Source organism: Choloepus didactylus, chromosome 1, assembly GCF_015220235.1.
Source record: "Choloepus didactylus isolate mChoDid1 chromosome 1, mChoDid1.pri, whole genome shotgun sequence".
NCBI lineage: Eukaryota > Metazoa > Chordata > Mammalia > Pilosa > Megalonychidae > Choloepus > Choloepus didactylus.
This window is the reverse complement of record NC_051307.1, coordinates 144,645,605-144,658,755: the sequence shown is the minus strand read 5'-3', so window position 1 is coordinate 144,658,755 and position 13,151 is coordinate 144,645,605.

Genomic DNA, 13,151 nt, shown 5'->3' with positions numbered 1-13,151 from the left:
AAAATACATGAGACAAACATAGCAAAACGAAGGGAAGCAATGGATGTTTCCACAATATTTGTGGGAGATTTCAACACATCACTCTCTCCAAAATATAGATCAACCAGACAGGAGACCAATAAGGAAATTGAAAACCTAAACAATCTGATAAATGAGTTTGATTTAACAGACATATATAGAATATTACATCCCAAATCACCAGGATACACATTCTTCTCTAGTGCTTACAGTACTTTCTCCAGAATAGACCATATGCTGGGACATAAAACAAGCCTCAATAAATTTAAAAAAATTGAAATTTTTCAAAGCATATTTTCTGACCACAATGGAATACAATTAGAAGTCAATAACCATCAGAGACTTAGAAAATTCACAAATACCTGGAAGTTAAACAACACACCCCTAAACAATCAGTGGGTTAAAAAAGAAATAGCAAGAGAAATTGCTAAACATATAGAAACAAATGAAAATGAGAACACAACATATCAAAACCTATGGGATGCAGAAAAAGCAGTACTGAGGGGAAAATTTATAGCACTAAATGCATACATTGAAAAGGAAGAAAGACCTAAAATCAAAGAACTAATGGAGCAACTGAACAAGCTAGAAAATGAATAGCAAACTAATCCTAAACCAAGTAGAAGAAAAGAAAGAACAAGGATTAAAGCAGAAATAAATGACATAGACAAAAGAGATAGAGAGGGATAAAGAATAAATAACACCAAGAGTTGGTTCTTTGAGAAGATCAACAAGATTGACAAGTCCCTAGCTAGACTGACAAAATCAAAAAGAGAGAAGAAGACCCATATAAACAAAATAATGAATGAGAAAGGTGACTATACTGTGGATCCCGAAGAAATTAAAAAAATTGTGAGGATACTATGAACAACTCTATGCCAGCAAACTGGATAATGTAGAGGAAATGGACAATTTCCTGGAAACATATGAACAACCTAGACTGACTAGAGAAGAAATAGAAGACCTCAACCAACCAATCACAAGCAAAGAGATACAATCAGTCATCAAAAAAACTTCCCACAAATAAATGCCCAGGGCCAGATGGCTTCACAGGGGAATTCTACCAAACTTTCCAAAAAGAACTGACACCACTCTTACTTAAACTCTTTCAAAACATTGAGGAAAATGAAACACTATCTAACACATTTTATGAAGCTACCATCAATCTAATACCAAAACCAAAGATGCCACAAAAAAGGAAATCTACAGGCCAATCTCTTTAATGAATATAGATGAAAAAATTCTCAACAAAATACTTGCAAATCGAATCCAAAGACACATTAAAAAAATCATACACCATGACCAAGTGGGGTTCATTCCAGGCATGCAAGTATGGTTCAATACAAGAAAATCAATCAATGTGTTACAATACATTAACAAATCAAAAGAGAAAAATCAAATGATCATCTCAATAGATCCTGAAAAAGCATCTGACAAAATGCAACATCCTTTTTTGATAATAACACTTCAAAAGGTAGGAATTGAAGGAAACATCCTCAATATGATAAAGGGCATATATGAACAACCCATAGCCAACACAGTACTCAATGGTGAGAGACTGAAAGCATTCCCTCTAAGATCAGGAACAAGACAAGGATGCCTGCTGCCACCACTGTTATTCAACAATGTGCTAGAAGTGCTAGCCAGGGCAATCAGACAAGACAAAGAAATAAAAGGCATCCAAATTGGAAAGGAAGAAGTAAAACTATCATTATTTGCAGTTGATATGATCTTATATATGGAAAACCCTGAGAAATCAATGACACAGCTACTAGCGCTAATAAAGAAATTTAGCAATGTAGCGGGATACAAGATTAATGCACATAAGTCAATAATGTTTCTATACACTAGAAATGAATGAAGTGAACAGACACTCAAGAAAAAGATAACATTTTTGATGGCAACTAAAAAAATCAAGTACCTAGGAATAAACTTAACCAAAGATGTAAAAGACCTATACAAAGAAAACTATATAAGTCTACTAAAAGAAATAGAAAGGGACCTTAAAAGATGGAAAAATACTCCATGTTCATGGATAGGAAGGCTAAATGTCATTAAGATGTCAATTCTACCCAAACTCATCTACAGATTCAATGCAATCCCAATCAAAATTCCAACAACCTACTTTGCAGACTTGGAAAAGCTAGTTATCAAATTTATCTGGAGGGGAAAAATGCCTTGAATTGCTAAAAACACTCTAAAAAAGAAAAACCAAGTGGGAGGACTTACACTCCCTGACTTTGAAGCTTATTATTCAGCCACAGTAGTCAAAACAGCATGGTACTGGCACAAAGAAAGAGATATAGATAAATGGAATTGAATTGAGAATTTGGAGATAGGCCCCCAGATCTACAGCTGACTGATCTTTGATAAGACCCCCAAAGCCACTGAACTGGGACATAACAGTCTTTTCAACAAATGGGGCTGGGAGAATCGGATATCTATATCCAAAAGAATGAAAGAGGACCCCTACCTCACACCCTACAAAAAATTAACTCAAAGTGGATCAAAGACCTCAATATAAAAGACAGTACCATCATACTCCTAGAAGATAATGTAGGGAGACATCTTCAAGACCTTGTATTAGGAGGTAACTTTCTAGACCTTACTACCCAAAGCACAAGCAACAAAGGGAAAAATAGATACATGAGAACTCCTCAGTCTGCATCTCAAAGGTATTTGTCAAAAAGGTGAAGAGGCAGACAACTCAATGGGAAAAAATTTTTGGAAACCATGTATCTGACAAAAGACTGGTATCTTGCATATATAAAGAAATCCCACAACTGAATGACAATAGTACAGACAGCCCAGTTATAAAATGGGCAAAAGATATGAAGAGACAGTTCTCTGAAGGGGAAATACAAATGGCCAAGAAACACATGAAAAAAATGCTCAGCCTCACTTGCTGTTAGAGAGCTGCAAATTAAGACCACAATGAGATACCAACTCACACCAATTAGAATGGCTGCCATTAAATAAACAGGAAACTACAAATGCTGGAGAGGATGTGGAGAAACTGGAACTCTTATTCATTGTTGGTGGGACTGTATAATGGTTCAGCCACTCTGGAAGACACTCTGGTAGTTCCTTAGAAAAAATATAGAGTTACCCTTCGATCCAGCAATTGCACTTCTTGGTATGTACCTGGAAGATCTGAAAGCAGTGACAAGAACAGATATCTGCACGCCAATGTTCATAGCAGCATTATTCACAATTGCCAAGAGATGGAAACAACCTAAATGTCCTTCAACAGATGAGTGGATAAATAAAATTTGGTATATATGCACAATGAAATACTATGCAGCAGTAAGAAAGAACAACGTCGCGAAACATTTGACAACTTGGATGAACCTTGAAGACATAATGCTGAGCAAAATAAGCCAGCACACAAAAAAGAAATATTATATGCTACCACTAAGGTGAACATTGCTGGGGGAGAATGCAGGGGTGTTGGGCTTCCCCACCTTGGTGGTTGCTGATGTGCTAACAAACATTGGGGACTGGAGGTTTGATGGGCTGAGCCCTCAATCATGGGACTCACCCTTGGGAAGACTGTTACTGCAAAGGAGAGGCTAGGCCTGCTTATAATTGTGACTAAGTGTCTCCTCCTGAATGCCTCTTCGTTGCCCAGATGTGGCCCTCTCTCTCTAGGTAAGCCAACTTGGCAGATGAAATCACTGCCCTCCCCTCTATGTGGGTTCTGACACCCAGGGATGTAAATCCCCCTGGCAACATGGAATATGACTCCCAGGGAGGAATCTAGACCCAGCATTGTGGGATGGAGAACATCTTCTTGACCAAAAGGGGGATGTGAAATGAAATAAAATAAGTTTCAGCAGCTGAGAGATTCCAAAAGGAGCCAAGAGGTTGCTCTGGTGGGTACTCTTACGCACAATATAGATAACCCTTTTTAGATTCTAATGACTTGGAATAGCTAGCAGTAAATACCTGAAACTATCAAATTACAACCCAGAACCCTTGAATCTTGAAGACAATTGTATAACAATGCAGCTTGTGAGGGGTGACAATGTGATTGGGAAACCCATACGAACCACACTCCTCTTTGTCTAGTTTATGGATGGATGAGTAGAAAAATGGGGGAAGGAAAAGAAAAAAAAAAGGCACCCCGTGTTCTTTTTTACTTTAATTGTTCTTTTTCACTTTAATTTTTATTCTTATTATTTGTGTGTGTGTGGTAATGAAAATGTCAAAAATTAATTTTGGTGATGAATGCACAACTATATAATGGTACTGTAAACAATTGAATGTATGCTTTGTTTTGTATGTCTGCACGGTATGTAAATATATCTCAATAAAATGAATAAAAAAATTAATTTTGGTGATGAACGCACAACTATGTAATGGTACTGTGAACAATTGATTGTATGGTTTTTATGACTGCATGGTATGTGAATATATCTCAATAAAATTGATTTATTAAAAAAAGTGAATTGAAATGAACAGCTGTGAAAATTTTTTCAGACTTTCACTGCACTATTAAATCAGGAAAAATACTTTGATCATTTGCTACATTCAAGCCATTGGATATGAGAAACTATAGGGCATACATTTATTGAGAACTACTATATGCCACTTTTCCCTCAAACTCATATTTGATGTATTTCATGCTTATAATACCTGGGCAACATTATACAGAATAACCACTATTTATTAATACTGATGCTTTTTTTTAAAAAAAAAAAGTATGACCAAATTAGCCAGTGCCTCCTCACCTTTGTCTTTTAACACTGTTTCACCTGAGAGGGGGCCAGGTAGGTCCAGTACTGCAGGTTCTCTGTTTTCTGAGTCTCTTCAGGGAGGACAATGGCTTAAAATCAAATATTTTGAAGTTCTGCCTCAAGAAAATTAATTGGTTTCTTAGGAGAAAGGGGTGTGGGGTTGAAAGAAACTTAGCCCTGGTGGGTGGGAAGTGTTCTGGCTTCTGGTGAAGGGTTGGAAAATGGATTTAGGAATCTCACTTCCCTATCCTTTCCTCTCCTTTCCCTTCCCCTATTTTCCTTATGTAAGAAAGGGATAAGTTTAGCTTTCACATAGAGACAGCATGCAGTAAGGGAAATGGAGGCAAAACCAGTTTAAACAAGCCCCATGATAAAGAGAAGAAAGAGAGAATCTGCCAGCTCCTTATATGGAAAAGTAACCATGGTTACTGGAATGTAAAGAGATATGAGGTAAAATCAGAGGTGGGAACTCACAGCAAAAAAAAAAAGAAAAAAAGAAAAAAAAAGAAATTTAACTAAATGAACTCTCTTAGATAGGCTGATCAGTTCAAAATCTCAATAATGAGCTAGTCGGCTCTCTGGGATTGGCTGTACAAATTAAAATCTCAAAAGATGAATTAGTTAGTGTTCTCGGATAGCTGTAACCTCTGTAGTACCCAGTCAATGGGGAAACGGGAGGGACTTGCGAATTAGGAGTAGGAGATTTAAAGATCGCCATTCTCTTCCTCTGGCACGCCAGCCTACCACGTGTTTGGCTGGGCGCCCTAACTTGCAAGATCGTAAATAAATTCTTTTCTCCTCCAGAACCAAGTGAGTGTTTATTCCCTTACAGGTACCGCTTTATTTCTGACACTTAACAGTCCCATTTCCTGGTATAAACCCTGTCCCTTTAAAATCTGCTTCTCATATACCTCTGTAGTAGGCTGGATTCCAAATTAGCTCTGAAGAAAATACAAATAATTAATAAACATTTAAAAAAGCTTCTCAACCTCAGTAGTCTGGGGAATGGGAAATAAAACATTCAGGTACAAGACAGGATTGAAAATAGGGAAGTGTTTAAAATAGTGGCTAAAATCTTGAATGGCTTTAAAATAAGGAAGCATTCAGAATGTATTCTCCCTCTACCACAGGTTTTACCCTTGGGAAGACGGTTGCTGCGTGGGAGAGGCTGGGCCTCCCTATGGTTGTGCCTGGGAGCCTCCTCCCGAGTGCCTCTTTGTTGCTCAGATGTGGCCCTGTCTCTCTAGCTAAGCCAACTTGAAAGGTGAAGTCACTGCCCTCCCCCCTGCGTCGGATCAGACACCCAGGGGAGTGAATCTCCCTGGCAACGTGGAATACGACTCCCGGGGAGGAATGTAGACCTGGCATCGTGGGATGGAGAGCATCTTCTTGGCCAAAAGGGGGATGTGAAAGGAAATGAAATAAGCTTCAGTGGCAGAGAGATTCCAAAAGGAGCCGAGAGGTCACTCTGGTGGGCACTCTTATGCACACTTTAGACAACCCTTTTTAGGTTCTAAAGAATTGGGGTAGCTGGTGGTGGATACCTGAAACTATCAAACTACAACCCAGAACCCATGAATCTCGAAGACAGTTGTATAAAGGTGTAGCTTATGAGGGGTGACAATGGGATTGGGAAAGCCATAAGGACCACACTCCACTTTGTCTAGTTTATGGATGGATGAGTAGAAAAATAGGGGAAGGAAACAAACAGACCAAGGTACCCAGTGTTCTTTTTTACTTCAATTGCTCTTTTTCACTCTAATTATTATTCTTGTTATTTTTGTGTGTGTACTAATGAAGGTGCCAGGGATTGATTTGGGTGATGAATGTACCACTATGTAATGGTACTGTAAACAATCGAAAGTATGATTTGTTTTGTATGACTGTGTGGTATGTGAATATATCTCAATAAAATGAAGATAAAAAAAAAAAAAGAATGTATTCTAAAGAAGTTCAGTTTTGCTGGATTTTTGTTAGAATTTTGATTTAGCATATATCTTTCGGGTACATATCAAGATGTAAATAAATCAAAATTCAAATTTATGTCAGTACTAAAATAATGACAATTATAACAAAAAATTGCAGTACTTTAGTACCTAAAGATAACATAGCATATTGGAATAATAAAGGCTGATACAATCAGTAGTCACTAGAAAATCTCAAAGGTTTCCACTTTTTCTATTTCATGTTTTTCATTTCTGTGATAATCTAAGAAAACACTGACATGAGCATATTCTGGAATAGAATGTGGACTTATTACTATGTCATCTTAGTGCCAGAGTTTTACTTTTTGTTTATAATCATGTTGATGATAATTTACCAGTAACTTTTCATGTGTTATTAACATGGGTTGTACCAAATGGCAATAGTATTTGTCTATTCTTGTAATCATGTAGAAGTTTTTTATAAATCATGAAGTTAAAACACCTCTTTTATAGTCTTGTCCCAAAAATTGAACTTAAAAATGTTCAAGCCTCTAGACACAACTACCAATTAGGAAACATATGGGACAGAGATACACATTACAGTATACAATGAGTTTGTAATCGGCAACACCCAGGTAGTAGAAAACTATACAGGCAAACACATGGTTTCTTAGACAAATGAATTGCAAGGGAAAAGGAGAAAGGTGATGAGTGGGAGCATACAGGTTAGAAGGGACTAAGAAAGAAAAAAATATTTAATTTTGTCTAAGCACAGAGAAAAACAAGGTCATGGTGCTATCCACAGAAAACACCGTTTCACTTGGGCACAAGAGAGAATGCTGTTTCTTTAACCATTAAAGCTTTATCTTTGCCATAGTCACCTTGCTTGCTCTAAAGATAAATTTTACTGAGATACCCAGTTACAGATTTGCCCCCACTTCCTGACAGTACCCTCCCTCAAATCATCCAAAGCCCAGATCCTGTAACCATGAAATTAAGATTTAACAAATAATTATGATGACTGAATCATTATATAGATGCCTTTTCCTTGCTTTCTAGTATATTGTGGAACAGCCAAAAGGAAATACCTGAAATTACTGAAACCCACTGAATTGCAAACTGTAAAAACCTCAGGACTGGCCCTGTCTTGGACCCCTTATAGTCTTATAATCACAAAGGCAACCTCCTAATGTTAATGAAGGAAATTGAGTCAGCTCAGAACTAACCATGGACTTGTTCTTGTAATGGTTAGCTAATTTCTAGCCTAGCTCCACTCCTTTACCTTTGTAAATTGTAGCTGCTTGTACTCGTTATTGTAAACAACTCTATCTCCCCTTGCTTGAATTCATAAAACCCTTAAACTCCTTATACTCAAGGAGACAGATTTTTTTAGATTGAGAGGCCATCTGATGCCCTGCTTCATGCTTAGCAATAAACTCTTTTCTCTCTTTGAAACCTTGATGTTGTAGATTGGCTGTTACACACATGGGGAAGAGAACACTACTTTTGTTTAGTATCCATCTAGCAACTCTGGTGGGACATGGATATCCATAGAGTAAAGAGTCCAATTGCCCAAAGTTCTGGAGCCCCAGCAGGACAGGTAAGCATGGCAATCAAGCCATTTGCAGCCACTAGACTCTTTAAGTCTAATGGCTTGGCAACTAGGTTTTCTTCTGCCCTGCCCCCACTTCAGGTTCCTCAGTGCTTTAAAACTTCAAAGCGAGAAACAGTTTTCCAGTTCCAGGTCCAGAAATCTGACCAGGTGAGTGGGTCACCAAGATAGAAGTGGACTAGGAAGCTCATACTGGGGCATTAGTCCCCTGGGCTTCCAGAATGATTCCCCTTACTCTGACCTCTACACTTCTCTGTTTTCTAAGTGCTCTTCTGTATGGGGTTCAAGGCCCTGGCCTGAGTCTGTTGGAATAAATACCTGAAATATATTGTAAAATAAGGAATCCAACAATTAATTGGTATTAAATGAAACTAAGTATGTGTTTAATGACTGTTAATTGGTGTGTTTCTTAGATTATAGTAAGTATTAAGTTTCTGTTTAAATTTTTAATTGCTGTGTTACTGCATTTATATTGTTCAGTTGTTCCTAATTAGTTACTAATTACTGAAACTCTTTAAAATGGGAAATTCTAATTCTAACAGCATTCCTGAATGTAGCCCTTTGAGCTGTGTTTTGAAAAATTGGAAAGGTTTTAGTTGTGAGCCTATGAAAACACACACAAAAATTTTATTTCTCTTATGCAGTTTGGCCTCAGTATGATTTAGAATCAGGAGAGAAATGGCCTTAAAATGGTTCTATAGAAAAAGCATTGTATTATAATTAGATTTTTTCTGCAAAAGAAAGCAGAAATGGAAAATGATAATGAATATTCAATCCTTATTTGTGTCTTTCAAAAGTCAATGTTAATGAGAAAATACAAAATTCTACCTCCAAATATTAGTGGAGAAAAGAAAAATGTCCTCCCTGATTTAGTATGGAAGTTCCAATAGAGCCTTTATTAACTCCTCCTTTGTATACCTTATTACCAGAGATAAAAGAGCCAGAGATAGAAATAGTCTCCCCCTCTCATACCCATAAGGATACCCGGTTCAGTCAGGGCTGCTCTCTAAAACCAGCAGCTGAGCCACCAGCAAAATTTCTACCCCTCCAGAAAGTGCTTACAGGAGTAGACAAACAGGGAGGTCCAAGAAGATTTGTGTATATGCATACTCTGTTCTCCACATCACATTTACATAACTAGGAAAATAATATCCCACTCTGTTAAGAACACCCAAAGAAAATAGAAAGCTCAGTAACTTCAATAGTAGCAACCTATAACCCAAATTGGACTAAATTCAAGCATACCAGAAAAGAATGAAAAAGTAGGGTTCAAATTAGTGAGTTTTATAATTCTGTGTTACTGTTTGTTGTGCCTAACTTCCTATTTGTGTCTGTTGTTTGTTCAATGTATATTTTCCTACTGCTGGGTGGTAATACTAAATTAGCAAACAGAAATTCTTACAATGGCTCTATTCAAATTGCTTAAAGAGAAACAAGTAATCCTGGAGTCCCAGGGGTGGGGGGACCCTCTAAGTGGCTCAGGGCATTAGTACTTGTACTTACTGTAAACAAGCCTGGACATTGGAAAGAAACTGCCACCTCGAATTTCCCAAACGCAGCAGAGACTGCCTTGGGAAATGGCAAAGACTTCTCCAATTGTCTAGGTCATATCTTTAAGTGAAATAGGGCTAATAATTGGAAACAATTAAAAGAAGGGCATAGTAGCTCTCATCAATACTAGAGTCACCTTATTGGTCTTAAATCCCACCACCCTCATTTAAAACTTTTAAAACAAATTCAACAGACCAGGCCTCATTCTTTCTATCTCACATATCTCTGCCTCCAGGGCCTCTTAAACCTTGACCAAATATGAATGAACCAATTAAGGCAGCTATGGGGGAAGAGTGGGCTTCATTTAGAATTCTTTCTACTGGGCCTGGAGATTAGAAATGGTAGGTACAGGAGAAAGGTTGTGGAATAGCCCATGTTTGTTCTGAGAGAACTATCCAATTAAAAATTTTTTTTCCAATAATAACTTTGCAATGATAGCCATAGGGAACAAATCACTATTAAAATATAAATAGCCTTGGGATGCAGGTAATTGAATAAAAACTAATTGCCAAATTTCAGTAAGTAAAGGAAAATGTCCTTGAGAGCTCTGGAGAAGTTTTCCTAGATTTATGCTTAGGACAAATTAAACAATCTTAGTCTATTTTCCAGAGTTTGATAGTATGCTTTTGAGGTTGTTTATAATTTTAGGATTTTATGAAAACAAATAGATTTTTTAAATCTCAAATAGAAAGAAGAAAAAGCAAATAGCTGCAAAAAATGCAGTGTTAAATTCTAGTCCTATTGCTGTTTTTATGATGACTTTTGAAGCAAACACACTTTTATTCTACTTGGGTATGTTCTCCCTAAGTTTATACAAGTTTACTGGCAAAATAAGCTAGCATTATATCTTTTAGATCTTTAAGACGGCGAAAAATGAAGTTTGTGTAATGAAATTGTTATTATTTTGACAAACTTTATTTTAAGAATAATTATGTTTTACAGGATGTTTAACAGTATCAAAGATCCTTTTGGTAGCTTAAAGTATGTGAATATATAAAGTATGCAGGATGTGCTTTGTTAAAGAAAGGAGTGTAATTTTGTCCTCAAGAATGTAAGACAAAGCCTGGATGAATATAGAAAGTTGTAGAAGTTTGTGGAAGTAAATTTTGTTTATTTTAGTCAATGCTGAACAAAAATTTGTTAGACTTGTTTATAATATTTTTAAGAGCTTTTGTCTTAAACTGTGTATTCATAAAAAAACTGTAATTTAGTTTCTTCTCTGTTAAAATAATGCAGGATGTTGGTCTGCTCTTTTTTTTTTCAAATTTTTAATGCAATTTTAGTGAAATATATTCACATACCATACAATCATCCAGAGTGTACAATTGTTCACAGTATCATCATATAGTTGTGCATTCATCATTCAATTTTTGAACATCTTCATTACTCTAGAAAACAAAAATAAAAATAAGAATAAAAATAAAAGTAAAAAAGAACATCCAAAACATCCCATACCCCTCCTCTCCCCCTATTATTCATTTACATTTTGTCCCCATTTTTCTACTCATTTGTCCATACACTGGGTGAAGGGAGCATGAGCCATAAAGTTTTCACAATCACACGGTCATACCATATAAGCCATATAGTTATATGATCGTCTTCAAGAATCAAGGATAGTGGGTTGCAGTTCAACAGTTTCAGGTATTTTCTTCTAGCTATTCTAATAAACTAAAAACCAAAAATGGATATCTATATAATGCATAAGAGTTACCTCCAGAATGACCTCTTGACTCCTTTTGAAATCTCTCAGCCACTGAAACTTTATTTTGTTTTTGTTTCACTTATCTTCCCCCTATGATGATGGATCCAGGCTTGTCCGCAGGAGTCACATCCCATGTTGTCAGGGAGATTTGCACCCCTGGGAGTCATGTCCCATGTAGTGGGTGAGGGCAGTGAGTTCACCTGCCAAGTTGGCTTAGAGAGAGAGGCCACATATGAGCAACAGAAGAGGTTCTGTATGGTTGACTCTCAGGCACAACTATAAGTAGGCTTAGCCCTCCTTTGCAGTAAAATCTTTGTAAGGGCAAGCCACAAGATCGAGAGCTCAGCCTACTAAACTGGTAGTCCCTTGTGCTTGCAAGAATATCAGGAATTCCCCAGCTGGGGAAGTTTAATATTTCCATATTTTCCCCAGTCCCCCAAGGGGGCTTTTCAAATACTTTTTATTGTGTTGGTCTACTCTTAAGGAAAGTGTTACTGTTCAAAATAAGTTGCCAGATGTACACAAAATCAATCAGTAGACACTGGGGTTTTGAGAAGAGAAAAAGTTTATTTAGGAAAGGTTAGCCTTGCAGAGACAGGAGGTAAATAGTTTCTCAGATCTGTCTCCCTGAGCACATAAGGTGAGGGATATTTATTGGATTAAACACAAGGAGAAGGGGTTAGGGATGTTAAGGCTATTGGAAAATTGGGATTGGCTAGAAAAAATTTAAATTTAGGATTGCAAATTGGTTATCATTGACTGATGAGTTCTGTTATCTTGAGAATGGGCTTGTGATATAGCAAGGATTTGTAATGGTCAGACCTCTTGCTTTCTTTCAGGCCCAGTATTACTTTTTCCTGTTGTCTCTGGTCATTTTGATTTTGTTTGCAGGGTATTTTATGTTCTAGGGTCACTTTAAGTTGAAGTCTGGTTTAAAGCTAATTAAGGGTTATCTGGTTAGAATGTTAAAGCAAGAACTTATCTATGGAGTGTGTAGGAGTGAACTTTGGAGAAAAGAGAAATGGAAACTTTTGTGACCCACTTAGAGAGTGAGCTGCTTTGGCAGTGGGGGTGGGGTGGGTATGAAAAACAGGTTATAAAAGGTTACAAAGGTTATAAAAGGTTGTCTTATCTGAGTATTCTGTCTAGAAGACAAAGATTCTATGTAATATCAGAATATCCTTGTTGATGTTTATGTTGATCTTATCACCTTTATTTTAGAAGATGTCGTCTCACTTTTAAAGGAACTGTCTTTTTCTTACAATCATATAAACTCCTGTTTTAGTTTTTGTTCTCACTTTGGTTAAATAAGGAACCAAATATTGTTTAACAGTACACTATTTTCCTTTTTAACATAATGTTGAAACCTACCAATTTTTGACATTTTGCCCTCCCCAAATCAAACCCTAAAGAATGTCTTTTTACTTCAAACTGCCGCAAAGGACTTTTTCTTTCAACTTGTAAGAGTGAGGTGGTAAAGATAGTTTAATATATTACATGAGTGTGGGGAACCAAGCTTTTCATGTCACTTAGACCATGTCCAGGGCGGTGGCCTGGAACACTGGGCCACAAGCCTGCGTGGAACGCCGTGTAGGCACGCTCTG